The sequence below is a fragment of the Sapajus apella genome, unplaced genomic scaffold, assembly GCF_009761245.1.
Source record: "Sapajus apella isolate SASKATOON/1434 unplaced genomic scaffold, GSC_monkey_1.0 scaffold780, whole genome shotgun sequence".
Classification (NCBI taxonomy): domain Eukaryota; kingdom Metazoa; phylum Chordata; class Mammalia; order Primates; family Cebidae; genus Sapajus; species Sapajus apella.
In genome coordinates this window covers 1-20,351 of record NW_022437706.1, presented here as the reverse complement: position 1 = coordinate 20,351, position 20,351 = coordinate 1, and the positions used below count along the sequence as shown (strand labels likewise).

Sequence of the window (20,351 nt, the reverse complement as noted above, 5' to 3'; positions counted from 1 at the left end):
CCTCAAGCATATTTTAATTTATTAAAACTTGAGCAATAATTATTGATAACCTGACTAATATGAAATAATTCTTAGTTAAAATATCTCCCCAAGTTATCATTTATCACATCACCTGGTTCATTTACCACTTATAAACCAGTATATTTATGTAACAAATCCGCATATCTATTCTCTAACACTAAAATTTAAAAAAAGAAAAATAAGGTTATGTTTAAACTACACTGTAGTCTAAGTGCACAATGACATTATGTCTAAAATGGATACATATCTTAATTAAATCTATTTCATTGCTAAAAGATGCTAACAATAATCTGAGTCCTTGTCATGTCCTAAAATTATTGATGTTTATCAGGGTGATGGTGCTGAAAGTTGAGGTGATTGTGGCAATTTTTAAAAATAAAACAACAATGATATTTGCAAAATTGATTTACTCCTCTATTCACGAAATATTTCTTTATAACACATGATGGTATTTGACATCATTTTACCAACAGTAGAATTTTTTTTTCTTTTTTTTTTTAAATTTTATTTATTTATTTATTTTTTCCCATTTATTTATTTTATTGCATTTTAGGTTTTGGGGTACATGTGTAGAACATGCAAAATTGTTTCATAGGAACACACCTGGCAGTGTGATTTGCTGCCTTCCTCCCCATCACCTACATCTGGCATTTCTCCTCCTGCTATCCCTCCCCAGCTTCCCACCCCCCACCGTCCCTCCCCTATTTCCCCCCAACTGACCCCAGTGTGTAGTGCTCCCCTCCCTGTGTCCATGTGCTCTCATCGTTCAACACCCGCCTATGAGTGAGAACATGCGGTGTTTGATCTTCTGCTCCTCTGTCAGTTTGCTGAGAATGATGGTTTCCAGGTTCGTCCATGTCCCCACAAAGGACCGAAACTCATCATTTTTGATGGCTGCATAATATTCCATGGTGTATATGTGCCACATTTTCCCTATGCAGTCTATCGTCGATGGGCATTTGAGTTGGTTCCAGGTCCTTGCTATTGTAAACAGTGCTGCAATGAACATTCGTGTACACATGTCCTTATAGTAGAACGATTTGTAATCCTTTGGATATATACCCAGTAATGGGATTGCTGGGTCAAATGGAATTTCTATTTCTATGTCCTTGAGGAATCGCCACACTGTCTTCCACAATGGTTGAACTAATTTACACTCCCACCAACAGTGCAAAAGTGTTCCTATTTCTCCACATCCTCTCCAGCATTTGCTGTCTCCAGATTTTTTAATGTTCGCCATTCTTACCGGCGCGAGATGGTATCTCAATGTAGTTTTGATTTGCATTTCTCTTATGACCAGTGATGATGAGCATTTTTTCATATGTTTGTTGGCCTCACGTATGTCTTCTTTTGTAAAGTATCTGTTCATATCCTTTGCCCACTTTTGAATGGGCTTGTTAGTTTTTTTCTTGTAAATCTGCTTTAGTTCTTTGTAAATTTTGGATATCAGCCCTTTGTCAGATGGGTAAACTGCAAAATTTTTTTCCCAATCTGTTGGTTCCCGATTCACTCTAATGATTGTTTCTTTTGTGTGCAGAAGCTGTGGAGTTTGATTAGGTCCCATTTGTCTATTTTGACTTTTGTTGTCAGTGCTTTTGGTGTTTTGGTCATGAAGTCCTTGCCTACACCTACGTACTGAATGGTTTTGCCTAGATTTTCTTCTAGGATTTTTATGGTGTTAGGTCTTATGTTTAAGTCTTTAATCCATCTGGAGTTAATTTTAGTGTAAGGTGTCAGGAAGGGGTCCAGTTTCTGCTTTCTGCACATGGCTAGCCAGCTTTCCCAACACCATTTATTGAACAGGGAATCCTTTCCCCATTGCTTGTTTTTGTCTGGTTTGTCAAAGATCAGATGGTTGTAGATATGTTTTGTTGCCTCCGAGACCTCTGTTCTGTTCCATTGGTCTATATGTCTGTTTTGGTACCAGTACCATGCAGTTTTGATTACTGTAGCCTTGTAGTATAGTTTGAAGTCTGGTAGTGCGATGTCCCCCGCTTTGTTCTTTTTGCTTAGAATTGACTTGGCTATGCGGGCTCTCTTTTGGTTCTATATGAAGTTTAAGGTGGTTTTTTCCAGTTCTGCGAAGAAGGTCATTGGTAGCTTGATGGGGATAGCATTGAATCTGTAAATTACTTTGGGCAGTATGGCCATTTTCACGATATTGATTCTTCCTAACCATGAACATGGAATGTTTCTCCATCTGTTTGTGTCCTCTCTTATTTCGTTGAGCAGTGGCTTGTAGTTCTCCTTGAAGAGGTCCTTTACATTCCTTGTTAGTTGTATTCCTAGGTATTTTATTCTCTTTGTGGCAATTGTGAATGGAAGTTTGTTCTTGATTTGGCTCTCTTTAAGTCTGTTATTGGTGTATAGGAATGCATGTGATTTTTGCACATTGATTTTTATCCTGAGACTTTGCTGAACTTGCTTATCAGTTTCAGGAGGTTTGGGGCTGAGACGATGGGGTCTTCTAGATATACAATCATGTCGTCTGCAAACAGAGACAATTTGACTTCCTCCTTTCCTATTTGAATGCCCTTTATTTCTTTTTCTTGCCTGATTGCTCTGGCTAGAACTTCTAATACTATATTGAATAGCAGTGGTGAGAGCGGGCATCCTTGTCTGGTGCCACATTTCAAGGGGAATGCTTCCAGTTTTTGCCCATTCAGTATGATATTGGCTGTTGGTTTGTCATAAATAGCTTTTATTATTTTGAGATACGTTCCATTGATACCTAGCTTATTGAGTGTTTTTAGCATAAAGGGCTGTTGAATTTTGTCAAAGGCCTTCTCTGCATCAATTGAGATAATCATGTGGTTTTTGTCTTTGGTTCTGTTTATGTGGTGAATTACGTTTATAGACTTGCGTATGTTGAACCAGCCTTGCATCCCTGGGATGAAGCCTACTTGATCATGGTGGATAAGCTTTTTGATGTGCTGTTGCAATCGGCTTGTCAGTATTTTATTGAAGATTTTTGCATCTATGTTCATCATGGATATTGGCCTGTGGTTTTCTTTTCTTGTTGAGTCTCTGCCGGGTTTTGGAATCAGGATGATGTTGGTGTCATAAAATGATTTGGGAAGAATTCCCTCTTTTTGTATTGTTTGGAATAGTTTCAGAAGGAATGGTACCAGCTCCTCTTTGTATGTCTGGTAGAATTCAGCTGTGAACCCATCTGGACCTGGGCTTTTTTTGGGTGGTAAGCTCTTAATTGCTGCCTCAACTTCAGACCTTGTTATGGGTCTGTTCAGGATTTCGGCTTCTTCCTGGTTTAGGCTTGGGAGGAGGCAAGTGTCCAGGAATTTATCCATTTCTTCCAGGTTTATTGGTTTGTGTGCATAGAGTTGTTTGTAATAATCTCTGATGATGGTTTGAATTTCTGTGGAATCTGTGGTGATATCCCCTTTATCGTTTTTTATTGCATCAATTTGGTTATTCTCTCTTTTCTTTTTTATTAATCTGGCTAGTGGTCTGTCTATGTTGCTGATCTTTTCAAAAAACCAGCTCCTGGATTTATTGATTTTTTGAAGGGTTTTTTGTGTCTCTATCTCCTTCAGTTCTGCTCTGATCTTAGCTATTTCTTGTCTTCTGCTAGATTTTGAGTTTTTTTGATCTTGCTCCTCTAACTCTTTCAGTTTTGACGATAGGGTGTCAATTTTTTATCTCTCCTTGCTTCTCATGTGGGCACTTATTGCTATATATTTTCCTCTAGAGACTGCTTTAAATGTGTCCCAGAGATTCTGGTATGTTGTGTCTTCATTCCTGTTGGTTTCGAAGAACATCTTTATTTCTGCCTTCATTTCATTGTTTATCCAGTCAACATTCAAGAGCAAGTTGTTCAGTTTCCATGAAGCTGTGCGGTTCTGAGTTAGTTTTTGAATTCTGAGTTCTAACTTGATTGCACTGTGGTCTGAGAGACTGTTTGTTACAATTTCCATTCTTTTGCATTTGCTGAGGAGTGATTTACTCCCAATTATGTGGTCAATTTTAGAGTAGGTGTGATGTGGTGCTGAGAAGAATGTTTATTCTGTGGCTTTGGGGTGGAGAGTTCTGTAAATGTCTATTAGGTTTGCTTGGTCCAGGTCTGAGTTCAAGTCCTGGATATCCTTGTTAATTTTCTGTCTGGTTGATCTGTCTAATGTTGACAATGGGGTGTTAAAGTCTCCCACTATTATTGTCTGGGAGTCTATGTCTCTTTGTAAGTCATTAAGAACTTGCCTTATGTATCTGGGTGCTCCTGTATTGGGTGCATATATATTTAGGATCGTTAGCTCTTCTTGTTGCATTGATCCTTTTATACCATTATGTAATGTCCCTCTTTGTCTCTTATGATCTTTGTTGCTTTAAAGTCTAATTTATCAGAGATGAGAATTGCAACTCCTGCTTTTTTTTTGCTCTCCATTTGCTTGGTAAATCTTCCTCCATCCCTTTGTTTTGAGCCTTTGTGTATCCTTGCATGTGAGATGGGTTTCCTGGATACAGCACACCGATGGGTTTTTTCTTTTTATCCAATTTGCCAGTCTGTGTCTTTTGATTGGGGCATTTAGTCCATTTACATTTAGGGTTAATATTGTTATGTGTGAATTTGATACTGCCATTTTGGTGCTAGCTGGCTGTTTTGCCCTTTAGTTGAGCTGGTACTTGTTCCTTTATATGTGTAGAGCCTCTTTCAGGAGCTCTTGTAGAGCTGGCCTGGTGGTGACGAAATCTCTGAGTACTTGCATGTTCCCAGAGGATTTTATTTTTCCTTCACTTATGAAGCTTAGTTTGGCTGGATAGGAGATTCTGGGTTGAAAGTTCTTTTCTTTAAGGATGTTGAATATTGGCCCCCATTCTCTTCTGGCTTGTAGGGTTTCTGCTGAGAGATCTGCTGTAAATCTGATGGGCTTCCCTTTATTGGTAACCCTACCTTTCTCTCTGGCTGCCCTTAGTATTTTCTCCTTCATTTCAACCCTGGTGAATCTGACGATTATGTGCCTTGGGGTTGCTCTTCTTGACGAATATCTTTGTGGTGTTCTCTGTATTTCCTGGACTTGAATGTTTGCCTGCCTTGCTAGGTTGGGGAAGTTTTCCTGGATAATATCCTGAAGAGTATTTTCCAGCTTGGATTCATTCTCTTCGTCGCATTCGGGTACGCCTATCAAACGTAGATTAGGTCTTTTCACATAGTCCCACATTTCTTGGAGACTTTGTTCATTCCTTTTTACCCTTTTTTCTCCAGTCTTGCCTTCCTGTTTTATTTCATTGAGTTGATCTTCGACCTCTGATATCCTTTCTTCTGCTTGGTCCATTCGGCTGTTGATACTTGTGCATGCTTCACGAAGTTCTCGTGTTGCGTTTTTCAGCTCCATCAATTCACTTATATTCCTTTCTATTTTGTCCATTCTAGTTAGCATTTCGTCAAATCTTTTTTCAAGGTTCTTAGTTTCTTTGCATTTGGTTAGAACATGTTCTTTAAGTTCACAGAAGTTTCTTACTACCCACCTTCTGAAATCTGATTCTGTCATTTCATCACACTCGTTCTCCATCCAACCTTGTTCCCTTGCTGGTGAGGAGTTGTGATCCCTTTTAGGAGGAGAGGTGTTCTGGTTTCGGGTGTTTTCATCCTTTTTGCGCTGGTTTCTTCCCATCTTTAAGGATTTATCCACCTGTCGACTTTGTAGTTGCTGGCTTTCAGATTGGGTCTCAAATCTTTCAGATTGACGTTCTGTTTGTTGATGATGAGGTTATTTCTGTTTCTTGGTTTTCCTTCTGACAGTCTGGCCCCCCTGCTGTAGGTCTGCTGAGGTTCACTCCAGGTCCTGCTTGCCTGGGGTTCACCTGCAGCAGCTGCTGAACAGCAAGGGTTGTTACCAGTTTTCTTCTTCTGCTATCTTTGTCCCAGAAGGATACCCGCCTAGTGTCAATCTGATCTCTCTTTTATGAGGCGTCTTTTTGGATATATAGGTGTCAGGGAGCTGCTTGAGGAGACGGTCTCTTCTTTATAGGAGCTCAAATGGTGAGCTGCGAGCTCTGTTGTTGTTCATTCAGAGCTGCTAGGCAGGTACTTTTAGGTCTGCTGCAGCAGAACTCATAAACTGCTTTTTGTTCCCAGGTGCTCTGTCCCAGGGATTTAGGGCTTTATTTATGAGTTTCCGTTATGCTGCCGCCTTCTTTTTTTTTTTTTTTTTTTTTCCTTCAGACCTGCCCAGCCCAGCAAGGAGGCAGCCTAGTCACTGTCGGCCTATAGCAGCTTTGCTGAGCTGCTGTGGGCTCCGCCCCACTGACAAGTGAACTTCCCTGCAGTCCTGTTTATATGGGTGTGGTTAGAACTGCTTTGGCGATGGTGGCCCGCCTCTGTTGGGGCGGAGTCTCTGCTGTGGCGGGTTGCCTTGGCAACGGCGGGCTGCCTCAGAAATGGCGGGTTGCCTTGGCAACGGCGGCTGCCTCGGTAATGGCGGACGCCCCTTCCCCACAGAGCTGGACCGTCCGGGGTTCAGCTGCGCTTGCTGTGAAACTCTCAATCCAGAGTTTCTGGTTGCTGTTCTTTTGTGGGGGTGGGGCCAGCCGAGCCTGATCACCTGGCTCCCTGCCTCAGAGCCTTTTTTAAGTCGGTGTTCCAGTCGCCTGTTGAAGAGTCGCCGGGGTCTGTTTGTTTTCCCCTGCGGCCACTCACTGCGCTGGCTTAAACAGCGGCACTGAGGTTTGTGGCGCATTTTTTTGTTTTTTCCCCTGGAATCTACTGTCCTGGTTCTCTGCTCAGTCCCCTTTTTGAACCAGCGTATGGGCGACTTCCCATGGCTCCAATCGCCAGCCTAAAGGGCCCCCGGACCAGTGTATTTTGTACGGAGAACCGCGGCTCTGGGGCGCCGACAAAGCAGCCGCGCGGGGCAAAGCAGCGGTGCTGGCCGAAACAGCCGCGCTGGCGACTGTGGAGCACCTCTGCCCGGGAATTTCCTAGTCTGTGGGCAATAAAAACACGGCATCCACTCACCCCCTGTGCTTTCACTGGGAGCTGCAATCCTGAGCTGTTCCTAAACCGCCATCTTGGATCATCCCCCCCAACAGTAGAATTTTTCAAAAGTAGAGTCAATCCTCTCAAATCCTGCTGCTGCTTTATAAACTAATTTGATGTAATAATATTTTAAATTCTTTGTTATTATTTCAATAATGTTTACAGCATTTTCACCAGGAGTATATTCCATCTCAAGAAACCACATTTTTTGCTCATCTGAGAAATAATTTCTCATGAGTTCAACTTTTATCGTAAAATAAAAAATATTAGCCATATATGCAGGCTTTGCTCTTAGTCTTAGTTCTCTTGCTATTTTCACCATATCTGCAGATATTTTCTCCACTTGAGGTGCTCTAAGTCATCCATGAGGACTGGAATCAACTTCTTCCAAACTCCTCCCATGATCATGGAAGTTATTAATGGCACCTAGAAAGGTGAATTTTTCCAGAAGGTTTTCAGTTTCCTTTGTCCATATTCGTTGAATGAATTAGTTCTTAAATAATAAGATTTAAATGTTAAATTACCCCTCAATTCATGTGCTGCACAATGGATATTGTGTTAACAGGGATGAAACAACATTAGTCTCTTCTGCATTTCCATTAGAGCTCTTGGGTGAGGATCCACGTCAATGATAACTACTCTTTTGAAAGCAATCTAATCTAAAGGAGCAATAGGACTCAACAACAGGGTTAAAATATTCAGTAAACCATGTATAAATAAATTAAACAATATCCAGGCTTTGTTGTTCCATTTATAGAACAGAGGCAGAGTACATTTATCAGAATTCTCAAGCGCCCTAGACTTTTCAGAAACGTTTCAATGAGCATTGGTTTCAACTCTAAGTCACCAGCTGCATTACCCTGAAGCAAGAGTTAGCCTCTCTCTTTGATTCTTTGAAGATAGTTATTGACTTCTTCTTAGCTATGAAAATCCAAGAAGGCAACATCTTCCAATAAAAGGCTATTTTATTTACATTAAAAACCTGTTTCCTTATGCAACTACCTTTATTAATTATCTTAGCAAGATCTTCTGGATAACTTGTTGCAGCTTCCATATCAGGACTTGCTGCTTAACTTTGTCTTTTTATGTGATGGAGATTGCTTCTTCACTTCTACCTTATAAGCCAACCTCTGTTTGCTTCAAAGGTTATTTATTTATTTTTTAAAATTTTTGGCAGCTTTCTTACATTTCTTTGCCTTCATAGAATTTAAGAGAGTTAGGGCCTTGCTCTGGATTAGGTTTTGACTTAAGTGAATGTTGTAGCTCATCTGATCTTCCATTCATACCACTGCATCTTTTTCCATATCAGCAATAAGGTTGTTTTTCTTTCTTATCATGCATGTGTTCACTGGAGTAGCACATTTAATTTCCTCCAAGAATGCTTCCTTTGTAGTCACAATTTAGCTAGCTGTCGAAAGAGGCCTACAGCCTATTTCAGCTTTCAACATGCCTTCCTCACTAAGCTTAATCATGTATAGCCTTTGATTTATTGTGAGAGACATGTGACTCTTCCTTTCACTTGAACACTTAGAGATTATTGTGGAATCACTAATTGGCCTAATTTCAATATTATTGTGTCTTAGGGAGTAGGGAGGCCCAAGGAAAGGGAAAGAGACTGGGCCGTCACTAGTCTATGGAGCAGTCAGAACACATACATTTGTTGATTATGTGTGCTATCTTACATAGGTGCAGTTCATGCTATAAGAAAACAATTACGATAGTAGTATCAAAAATCACTGACCACAGATCATCTTAACAGATAATAGTAATAAAAACTTTGATATATTACAAAATTACCAAAATGTGACACAGAGACACAAATGAACCTAGGTTGTTGAACAAAATGGTGCTGATAGACATGCTTGATGCAAGATTTCCACAAACCCTCAGTTTGTAAAAAAATGTAGTGTTTGTGAAGCACAGACAACGTCTGCCTATATGTTAGTAAGAAAGTAGCAACCTTACTAACAAGTTCACTGATTGTCTTTTTTTTTTTTTTAAAGGGTTTTCCTCATGTTAAAAATCAACACCAGGAAATAACTTGGCTATCTGAAAGCAAAGATTAAGTGTCATTACTTGACAAAAAAAAAAAAAGAAGTGGGGTCACCACGTGCCTGCACTTTCCTGGCCAGCTGAATGCCGACCTGCAGAAGCTGGCCGTGAACATGGTTCCATTTCCCCGGCTGCACTTCTTCATGCCCGGCTTTGCCCCGCTGACCAGCCAGGGCAGCCAGCAGTACTGGGCCCTGACTGTGGCTGAGCTCACTCAGCAACTCTTTGATGCTAAGAATATGATGGCCGCCTGTGACCCCAGTCATGGCCGCCACCTAACCATGGCTGCCATTTTTAGAGGTCGCATGTCCATGAGGGAGGTGGATGAGCAAATGTTCAACATTCAGAATAGGAACAGCAGCTACTTTGCTAAGTGGCTCCCTCACAACGTGAAAACAGCTGTCTGTGACATTCCCCCCCCCCCGGGGGCTAAAAATGTCGGCCACCTTCATTGGTAACAACACAGCGATCCAAGAGCCCTTCAAACGTGTCTCCGAACAGTTTACAGCTATGTTCAGGCACAAGGCCTTCCTGCACTGGTACACAGGCGAGGGCATGGATGAGATGGAGTTCACCGAGGCCAAGAGCAACCTTAATGACCTGGTGTCAGAATACCAGCAATACCAAGATGCCACAGTCGAGGAGGAGGAGGTAGCCTAGAAGCTTCCTTTTCTAGGTAAAGGGGGAAGCAGTGTGGATTCTTTAGCGTGTTCTGATAGCTATTGTCACTACACACTTCTTTGAGTCTTTGTATCTCCTCCTGCTGCATTTTAAAGCATTTTCATAGTAAGTAGTTAGGCCTAATAAAACATTTTTATAGCAAAAAAAAAAAAAAAAAAAAAGGTACATGATGGTTTTCAAACATCAGAAGTCAGGCTGACTCATTATTGTTATGAGAAGCAACGTCACAATGGCAGCCGTAGGAGTCTAATTTGCATAGAGTTATATTTTTTTAATAGAACACAATTTTCCTAATGACAAGATAGATGAGTAGCCAGTGAGACTACTACTACTCATACTCTAAAATCAAGAAGGAAAGAAGGACTTCTGAATGAAAAAGGTAGGCATTTCAAAAGATAGCTACAATTTCATCATACAGACTCCAGAACACAGACTGACAGTTTTGGGACCCAAAACATTAACTGAGGGATCAGTGGAACCCCAAGAGGAAGGACTGGCCATACCACAGTCAGTGTGCACAGTGATGGTTCCTCAGTCCTTTCTGGAAGAGATCAGTGGTCCTTTTACTTGCATAGCTACACAGTGAAAAAAGGGACAATGTAAAATCTTTTCAAAACCGTTAGACAAGGGCTTCAGCTAATGTTGATAGCCAGCGATTCAAGCTGTCATTGTGACCTCTCAGTCAGAGGGGACACAAACGTGGGTGAGGCAATAAATAGAGTCTAGCCTACGTCCTCACAGCAGGTCCAAAGCTTCTAAGGCCACAATCCAATGGTCATTTCCCTGGTTGCTAAATGTACAGTTTTAACTCACATACTTGATACTTCCACAATTCCTTCATTTGCTATTTGGCCTGGGTGGGGTGAAAACTGTCTTAGTGTGGAAGGCCAACTGAAAGTTTTTAAACTGTTCCTTTATTATATAAGATAGTATATAAAAATATCACATCCTAAAATAGGTGGCAGAAATAAGTGCTATTTCTAAAGGCCTAAACTAAAGAATATAAGCGAAATGTCCTCATTTTACCACCTGTTAATTCACCAGCCTTGCCTGTGCAAAGACCAGCTGAATTCAAAGATGACAGTGTACTCCTTCAATCTCAAGCAAGTAATAAACTTAACTCAGCTGTAGCTGTTCTGCCAGATGATAGATAACCTGTAGAGCTGATTAACATAGGCTAACATACAGGATATGAGCCACTGACCTGGTAAATATGTTTGTATTATCTTTGTCCAAAAACAGAAAAACAGTTTGCTTTGACTTGGATTAAAAGCAGTTTGCATTCATGTGACAAGGTCAATGTTATATATTTATAGCCTTCACACAGGGCCATGATAACTATTCGTTCCTTTATTATAATCTAAAGAGACCTAGAACTACTGGATGTTTTGCAGAATATTACCCTGTGCCATTGTATCAATTGCATTAATCTAATAATGCCAGATGAGAAAGAAATGGCTAATACATCAGTGGCCTTTGTGGAAACGTGCCCTTCAAAGCATGTGCTTGCCTTATACCAGCGAGCATAAGAAAGCTGCACAATGCATTGTAGGCCTATCCGTATTCTGGAGGCAGCATACTCTACACTTGGAATTCTGTTCTGATTGATAGACAAGATGACTACCAGCTTTGAATAGCATCTAGAGGCCGTATAGCATGAGCAGTTTATGGTACAAAATACCCTGCTACTTTGGGCAATATGATACAATATGACCCTATGGTATTAGGGCATCAATAAAGGAATTGCAATGAAGCTCCCTAGAGTTTCTCTAATGGGACTCTGTTATGTGTGTCAGAGAATTACACAACTTTCAGAAAACTACTGGGATTCTCCTGGACCCTGGTAAAGACAGAGAGTCTAACCACGGTATAACCAGATGGCCAGAGCTGCCCATAATCAGCTGGTTAATGTCAGATCCACTAAGTCACAGGGCATACAGGCGCAGCAACAGTTGAACAATCCATTTTAAGATAGCAGCGGTATATCTTGGATATCACCTGAGCAGTACTAGACGGCATAAGAAAGCTATATGTGCAGGTACCACAGAACAATCATTTCAGTCACCTCTGTAGTTAATCTCGGAGAATACTTGCATTTATGCCATAGGGAGGCTCCCTATGATACCTAATAAAAGAGAAAGAATTCATAGCTTGGTTCATAAATGTGTTGGTTTGGTACGGGAAATAGCTTTGAAATACTATGGCAAGAAGAAATTTTCCCAAAGGAGAAAACGTCATACGTTGACTAGGTAATTCACTTTGAATGGAAAGAAAACTTGAATTTAGAATATTCATTGAATCACAATGCTATTCCTATTAAACTACCATAGACATTTGTCACATAAGTAGAAAAAAGTATTTTGATATTCATATGGAACCAAAAAAGAGCCCAAATAGCCAAAGCAATCCTAAGCAAAAATATAAAGCTGGAGGCATCACACTACCTGACTTCAAACTATACTGCAGAACTGCAGTAACCAAAAGAGCATGGAACTGGTACAAAAACAGACACACAGACCAATGGAACAGAATAGAGAACCCAGAAATAAGACCACATACCTACAACTATCTGATCTTTGACAAATCTGATGAAAACAAGCAATGGGGAAAGGATTTTCTAGTCAATAAATGGTGTTGAAAGAACTGGCTAGCCATTTGTAGAAGATTAAAACTGGACTCCTTATTTTTAGTAAATGTAAAAATTAACTCATGATGAATTGAAGACTTAAATGTAAAACTAAAAACTATAAAAACTCTGGAAGACACCCTAGGAAATATCATTTAGGGTATAGACATGGGCAAAGATTTCATGACAAAGATGCCAACAGCAACTGCAGCAAAAGCAAAAGTTGACAAATGGGATTCAGTTAAACTCTAGAGCTTCTACACAGCAAAAGAAACTATCAACAAAGTAAACAGACAACCTACAGAATGAGAGAAGTTTTTCAATCTATTCATCTGACAAAGGTCTAATATTGAGCATGTATAAGGAACTTAAACAAATTTAAATAATAAAGATCCCCATTAAAAAGTGCACAAAAGACATGAACACTTTTTAAAAGCAGACATATATGTTGCCAACAAACATATGAAAAAAGCTGAACCTCACTGATCATTAGAGAAAAGGCAAATTAAAACCACAATGAAGCCAGACTCCATGGCTCATGCTATAGTCCCAGCAGTTTGAGAGGGCAAGGTAGGTGAGTTACCTAAAGTCAGAAGTTCAAGATCAGCCTGACCAACAAAGTGAAAGCCCTTCTCCACTAAAAATACAAAAATTAGCTGTGCATGGCGGTGCATGCCTGTAGTCCAGCTACTAGAGAGGCTGAGGCAGGAGAATCACTTGAACCAGTGAGGCAGAGGTTGCAGTGAGCCAAGATCATGACACTGCACTCTAGCCTGAGGGACAGAGCAAGACTCCCTCTCAAAAAAAAAAAAAAGAGATATCATCTGACTCCAGTCAGAACAGGTATTATTTAAAAATCAAAAGACAAGAGATGCTGGTTAAGTTGTGGAGATAAAGGAACACTTTTACATGGTTGGTGGCACTGGAAACTAGTTTAGCCATTGCGGAAGACAGTGTGCCAATTTCTCAATGACCTAAAAACAAAAATACCATTTGACCCAGCAATCCCATTACTGGGTATATAACCAAAGGAATATAACTCATTCTGTTATAGAGACGCATGTACGTGTATGTTCATTGCTTTACTATTCACAATAACTAAAACCTGGAGTCAACCTAAATGCCCATCAATGATAGGCTGTATTCAAAAAAATGTTCTGCATATGCACCATGAAATACTATGCAACCATAAAAAAAAGAGATTATGTTCTTTGCAGAGACATGGATGGAACTGGAAGCCATTATCCTTAGCAAACTAATGCAGGAAATGAAAACCGAATATCACGTGTTATCACTTATATGTGGGGGCTTAATGATGAGTCCACATGGACACATAGAGGGGAACAACAGACACTGGGGCCTTTAAGAAGATGGAGGATGGGAGGGAGAGGATCAGGAAAAATAACTGAGTGATGAAATAATCTGTATAGCAAAGCCCTGTGACACAATTTTATCTATGTAACAAACCTGCGCTTGTACCTCTGAACTTAAAAGAAAAAAGAAAAGAATATGCATTGAATCATAAGCAGTGGCAAATGTTTTGGCTGGCTCATCAAGACCTAGAAGGAGAGTGTGTAAAATTGAAAGATGGTGATCTGGAGTAGAGACATATGGATGGACCTGTATTTCTTGTTTGCAATAACTCAGAATTTAAGAGGGATGGATAGCAGAAGATGATGCCATAATGGGAATATATATATACATATATTTAATAGAGGTAATCAACAGGAGGGTATACTTTTTATTTAGAAGAAGAGTAGTTTTCCGGAAGAAAAGACTGAAGGTGGTAAAGTCAGCATCCTTTTTTGTAGCTGTATCAGCTGTATCATCAGCATCTAAAATATGCCTGACATAGAACAGGTACTTAGTAAATACATGTTGAAATACTTATTGAATAATATAAACATACAAAATGTATCACCAAGAGGGAAGTATATGGAATAAAATTATGTAAAATTACAAAAAAAAATTAAATTACAAAAAAATTACCAAAAAAAGTGACAATGTTCAATTGATGATTAAAATGATGGGCTACTGGAAGTTTGTAATTGAGTAAACTAAGAAAAAGTTAAGTTACTTAATATCACCAAGATTCTATTTCTTTAATTTATTTTATAAAATGTAATTAGTGATGATATGCACCTCATATATTTCTTGATATAAATAAGTGTGTGATTGCATCTAAACGCATCCAAGTTTTCTAGTGTTGATTTAATAAGCACATAAGAAAATTTAACTATTTAATAATGTTATTTGTGAAATTGTTGTAAATAAATTTTAATTTCTACTTAAGAAAAATATCAGTGTCTCAGCATTTATTCTCTATATTTGTCAATACATAGCAGCATGATCTCGCTCAGCAGGAAAAAGATATATCAAATGACTGTCTCTATTTAAAGATTAAGTGAAAACTGGGAGGGAGAAGATCTAATTTCACAGTCACTTGATAAAATACGCTTACTGCTTATTGCCTCTGGTAGGCTTGAGCATGTAAATCTGTTCATTACATTTGCACACTGATTCAAGAGCTAAAAGACAGATGACAGAGATTTAAACAAAATGAGTGAAAACCCAAATTCTCCTCATGCTGATGTATGCTTTTTCTCACATAAATGCCTAAATGCATTAACTGAAGTGAGGCTGGGAGGATCTTTATTAATACTTGCATCCGTTGTTGCAGATGTAGATAAAATGCCTTTCTTTTAATTTTAGAAAAAGAGTGGTAAATTACAAACTTTAAAAATCTTCATTTTGAAATATTTTTCTACATTTCTATACATTTTTATATTCACTGTTAAGTATATATATTTATATTTAAATATACAAATTTGTATATGCCACAGTTTTTAAAAACATTTCAACAGTTAATATGAGAGAAAACAGTAAAATTTTTGTTCAAAATATAAAAGAATCAATTCATAGCAATCTGAGTGATTTTAAGTTTTTGAAAAATAATTTATTTCTTTCCTTAACTAAAACAAAGATTTATTCTCTTCAGTCAGTTCTCTAACCTTTTCTTCATCAAAACTTTCACAAAATTCCAAAAACCCTATTATAGAATGTCCATATGTCCATTTTATGATGAGCTTTCTAAAGTCTATGTGTGAAGATGTTACAACCGTTATTATTTTTAAAAGCACTCTGTGTACACTTGAATTCCCTGATCGAAAATCATTTCTAGGCTTTAAATAATGTGTAGGTCATTTAAGATTTTTCAATTAAATTATTAAGCTATCTACGAACTCAAAATAGTGTGAATGTTAGTAATAACCAAATTCCTAAAATACACATTAATACAACAATTCCTAATTATTAAATCAATTATTTCTATAGAAAATATTTTTTCTTGTGTATTTCCAATACAGCCTATGAGGGATGGAGGAGAAGAAATAATTTTCATTCTAGGTGATTCGGCGACTCTTAGAGGAGTCAGCATGTCTGAGAATTGGTTTCTGCGGCAGCCAACCTTTACTGACAATCTTTTCACTGACAGCATTGCTAACAAGCCAACTCTTTCCAAATATGTGCCATGCTTAAAAGCTAGTCATATTCAGCAGCCAGGATATTATGAAAGATGACTTTTTAGCATGTCTTTACCTACAGTGACAATGTGTTTGTTTTATTTTGAATTTAGTTGTAAATTTGTGAAAGTTGACTGTATGTGAATTGGGTCATTCTTGTCATACTCAACTAAATCAGAGTTGAAAGGCCAGGGAAAAAGCACTCAGGTCATAAAGCACAGCCTCAGGAATTGAATTGTCTGCAAGTCCAGCATCTAAAACTACCTGCTGTAACCCTAAGGCCAGTTTGACTGCTAACGTGACCTGCCATGACTCTAAGATTAGTTTTACCTACCCCATCACTAGACAATCAGAGCTTGCCAGCACCCAAAAGCTTGTCTAGTGAAAATAACCTTCATTTTCAAACAATATGCAACATTTCTCTTACACCAAACTTTTCTTTGTTCTTAAGACATGCAAAAACCACTGAGTCTGTGTGTGTGCCCTGAATTATAATTCTTTAACTCCTGAATAAAATGTTAAGTTTAGAGATTCAGTCTCTAATTTTATTTTGACATCAACAAATTATTAATTTGAGGAAATGTTATTTAAGATGCTTGAGAATTAGGTGGGGTTGAAAATTAGATTTTAAAAGATATCCAACCTCACACAGGCAAATGACTTTGTTCTAGAAGGTAGAACATAAAAAGAAATTTTACTCTTTGTTTGACCTTAAAGAAATTAGGGGTAAAGCTTATTAGATTGGAGCAAATGTAATTGCAGTAATTGCATTAAAAGTAATGGCAAAAGTACAATTACTTTGGCACAAACCTAATAAATATCTAGAAATTTTCTGTAAGCAAGAGTCCCGAAATGGAAGGAGGCAAAGCTGTGCACAGGGATTTAGCTGAACTGCTTGGAGAGAAATCCTGGCTCCAAGTAAGAGATGCTCCTTTCACTGAATTGGCCAAAAAGTGAGAAACCCTTCAGAAATCAAGTTAGAACAGTAACTTGATATCAGTAACGTGGTATCAAGTGAAGCTTGATACCAGAGGATGCAGTCTGGTGTCCACTTCTAGAAAACAAATATGAAAAAAAGATCTCCAAGAAATTGAGACTTTTACCAGTAGAATCCACATTTTCTACCTAAAACCATCCTATATTAGGTGTATAGATAAGTTGATCTTCCATATAAAACAGAGGCATTTGTGGCAGAAAGAAATATGAAACTATATTTAGTAAGACAAGGCAGATAGTAGACAGCTCAAACTAAAATATCTTAGCATCATAAATACATAATTTCACTAAACAAACATTTATATTATCTTTACTAGATAAGAATATCCTGACTGATATCCTTATTAGATGTCATGGAGAATGCTGGGGGCCTGGTAGTAAACAAAAACATTCAGGCTTTTTCTTGGGTAGCTTATATTATAATGAGGGACAAAATTGAACAAGTCCCTCAAGAACAAGAACCATAAATAAGATGGTTCTAAAATGTGCTATGTTTTGTAAACAGAGTAAATATGATGAGTTAATAGTGACCGTGGGAATAAACCAACCAAGGGCTAAACTGAGAAAGAGCATCCAAAGAAGACCAAAGCTAGTGCAAAATCGTTCTGTGAATTGACCCCAAAGATATTGTTTCTTAAGACCAGTATTAAGAGACAAATAATTTGTTTTAGTTCATTTAAATTTTGTAATATATATTTTGTATTTTATCATAAGAATAGTCATAGCCATTTAGAATAAAAAAGATTTAAAAGGTTTATACAAATTTATAAAGCTCTCATAATATAAATATTGTATCATCATCCAATCAAACGTAACTAAATGATAGAAGTACTGAATTTGATATTATAATGGTAATCACAGTGATGATTCAAAAAATTAACCTTCCTTCTCTAAATTGGGAGTGATCTAAGACATTGGCATAATATTTGAAAGTGATGAAGATATACAGCTGTTATTTTATTTTATTTTTTAATTATTAGATACTTTAAGTTCTGAGTTACATGTGCAGAACAGGCAAGTTTATTACATAAGTATACATGTGACGTGGTGGTTTTCTGCAGCCATCACCCGGTCATCTACATTAGGTATTTCTCCTAATGTTATCCCTCCCCTATACCCCCACCCTCTCCTATTCCTCCCCTAGTTCTCAACCCCCCAACAGGCCCTGGTGTGTGATGTTCCTGTCCTTATGTCCATGTGTTCTCATTGTTCAACACCCATTTATAAGTGAGAACATGCGGTATTTGGTTTTCTGTTCTTGTGTCAGTTTGCTGCAAATAATGATTTCCAGCTTCATTCATGTCCATGCAAAGGACGTGAACTCATCCTTTTTTATGGCTGCATAGTATTCCGTGGTATGTATGTGCCATATTTTCTTAATCCAGTCTATCATTGATGGGCATTGTATTGTTACATACATACCTATGTAACAAACCTCCATGTTCTGCACATGTACCCCAGAACTTAAAGTACAGTAATAATAATAATATAGTGTTATAATTTAAAAATAAAATAAAATGACAACTGTATATCTTCATCACTTTCAAACATTATGCCAAAGTCTTAGATCACTTCCAACTTAGGGAAGAAAGGTTAATTTTCTGAATCATCACTGTGATTATTATTATAATGTCAAATTAAATACTTCTATTGTTAAGAATTTCTATCCTTTATTTGGTTTCAAATCTTTGCTGTTGTGAACAGTGTCACAGTAAACTTACATATGCCTGTGTCTTTATAATAGTGTTATTTATAATCCTTTGAGTATATACCCAGTAATGGGATTGCTGGGTCAAATGGTATGTCTAATTCTAGATCCTTGAGGAATTGCCACACTGTCTTTCACAATGGTTGAAGTAATTTACACTCCTGCCAACAGTGTGAAAGTGTTCCTATTTCTCCATGTCTTCTCCAGCATCTGATTGTCTGCTGATTTTTTAATGATCACCATTCTAACTGGCATGGTTTTGATTGCATCTCAACGTGATTTTGATTTGCATTTCTCTAATGATCAACAATGATAAGCATTTTTTCATATGTTTGTTGACTGCATAAATGTCTTCTTTTGAGAAGTGTCTGTTCATATCCTTTACCCACTTTTTGATGGGCTTGTTTTTTTCTTGTAAATTTGTTTAAGTTTATTGTAGATTCTGGATATTAACTCTGTCAGATGACTAGATTGCAGAATTTTTTCTCATTCTGTTGGTTGCTAGTTCATTCCAATGATAGTTTCTTTTGCTGTGCAGAAGCTCTTTAATTTAATCAGATCTCATTTGTCTATTCTGGCTTTCATTGCTATTGCTTTTGGTGTTTTAGTCATGAAGTCCTTGCCCATGTCCTATGTCCTGAATGGTATTATCTAGGTTTTCTTCTAGGGGTGTCATGGTGTTAGGTCTTATGTTTAAATGTTTAATCCATCTGAAGTTAATTTTTCTATAAGGTGTAAGGAAGAGATCCAGTTTCAGCTTTCTGCATATGGCTAGCCAGTTTTCCCAACACCATTTATTTAATTAACAAAATATCATGCTTTTATTTATGAGCAACTATGACATTACAGCATGAGATAAACAGATACAATCAAGTGAATTTTTTCTTGCTCTAAGTTGCTGTTAAAAATATGCATGAATTAATTGAGGTTTTCAGGGTAATTTATTATACTGTACAGTTTGTGGAACTGTTGCTTTGTATTAAAAGTAAAAAAAAAATTAAACTTCTATTTTGATTATATTGCTCTAGTCTTAGGAAGCAAGAACTTGTCATTAAGGAACCCATGTATACCAGTGTGGTTTTACTGCTCATTTTGACAACTGCTAGGCATCAGCAGGACAAAACCTGCAAAGAAATGACAAAATTGAATGTGTTTTTTCAGCTGGTCATGCTACTCTTCTACAGTCTTCATTATTCCATTGCCTGTTTCAAGTTTTTTCTTCCCCCTAAATTAAGCATCTCAATTTACTAGTGAAAGCACTATTTCTTAGAATTTGTTCTATAGAATCCTAGTTTTATGAGACATTATTTGGGAAACAAAAGATGCTAGGATAAAATAACTTTCAGAGAAATAGAGTGCAAAACAAAGTTAAGCAGATTTCTTTGCCACAGGTTGGTTTAGAGGATTTCCAGTTCTAACATATGTTATAAACCTCCATAAAAGGGATATTATATATGGAATGTTTTCCATATTTATTTGATGACTAGTGTGCCATTAGGAATTCTTAAGCACTTTAGACCAGGGATTTGGCAAAGGAAGAGCACCAGAGATGTGAGAGTCAGCATTCTTTTTTGCTGTTGTTGTTTTTTTGAGATGGAGTCTTGCTCTGTTGCCCAGGCAGGAATTCAGTGGCATGATCTCATCTCACTACAACCTCTGCTTCCCAGGTTCAAGTGATTCTCTTGTCTCAGCCTCCATGGTGGTTCACGCCTGTAATCCCACCACCTTGTGAGGCTGGTACAGGCAGATCACCTG

General features: G+C 38.0%; 1 pseudogene; it reads left to right on the top strand.

Annotated features, from left to right (window-relative positions):
- The first annotated feature begins 6,340 nt into the window (after positions 1-6,340).
- LOC116546338 lies at positions 6,341-9,798 on the top strand (annotated as a pseudogene).
- Positions 9,799-20,351: the final 10,553 nt, after the last annotated feature.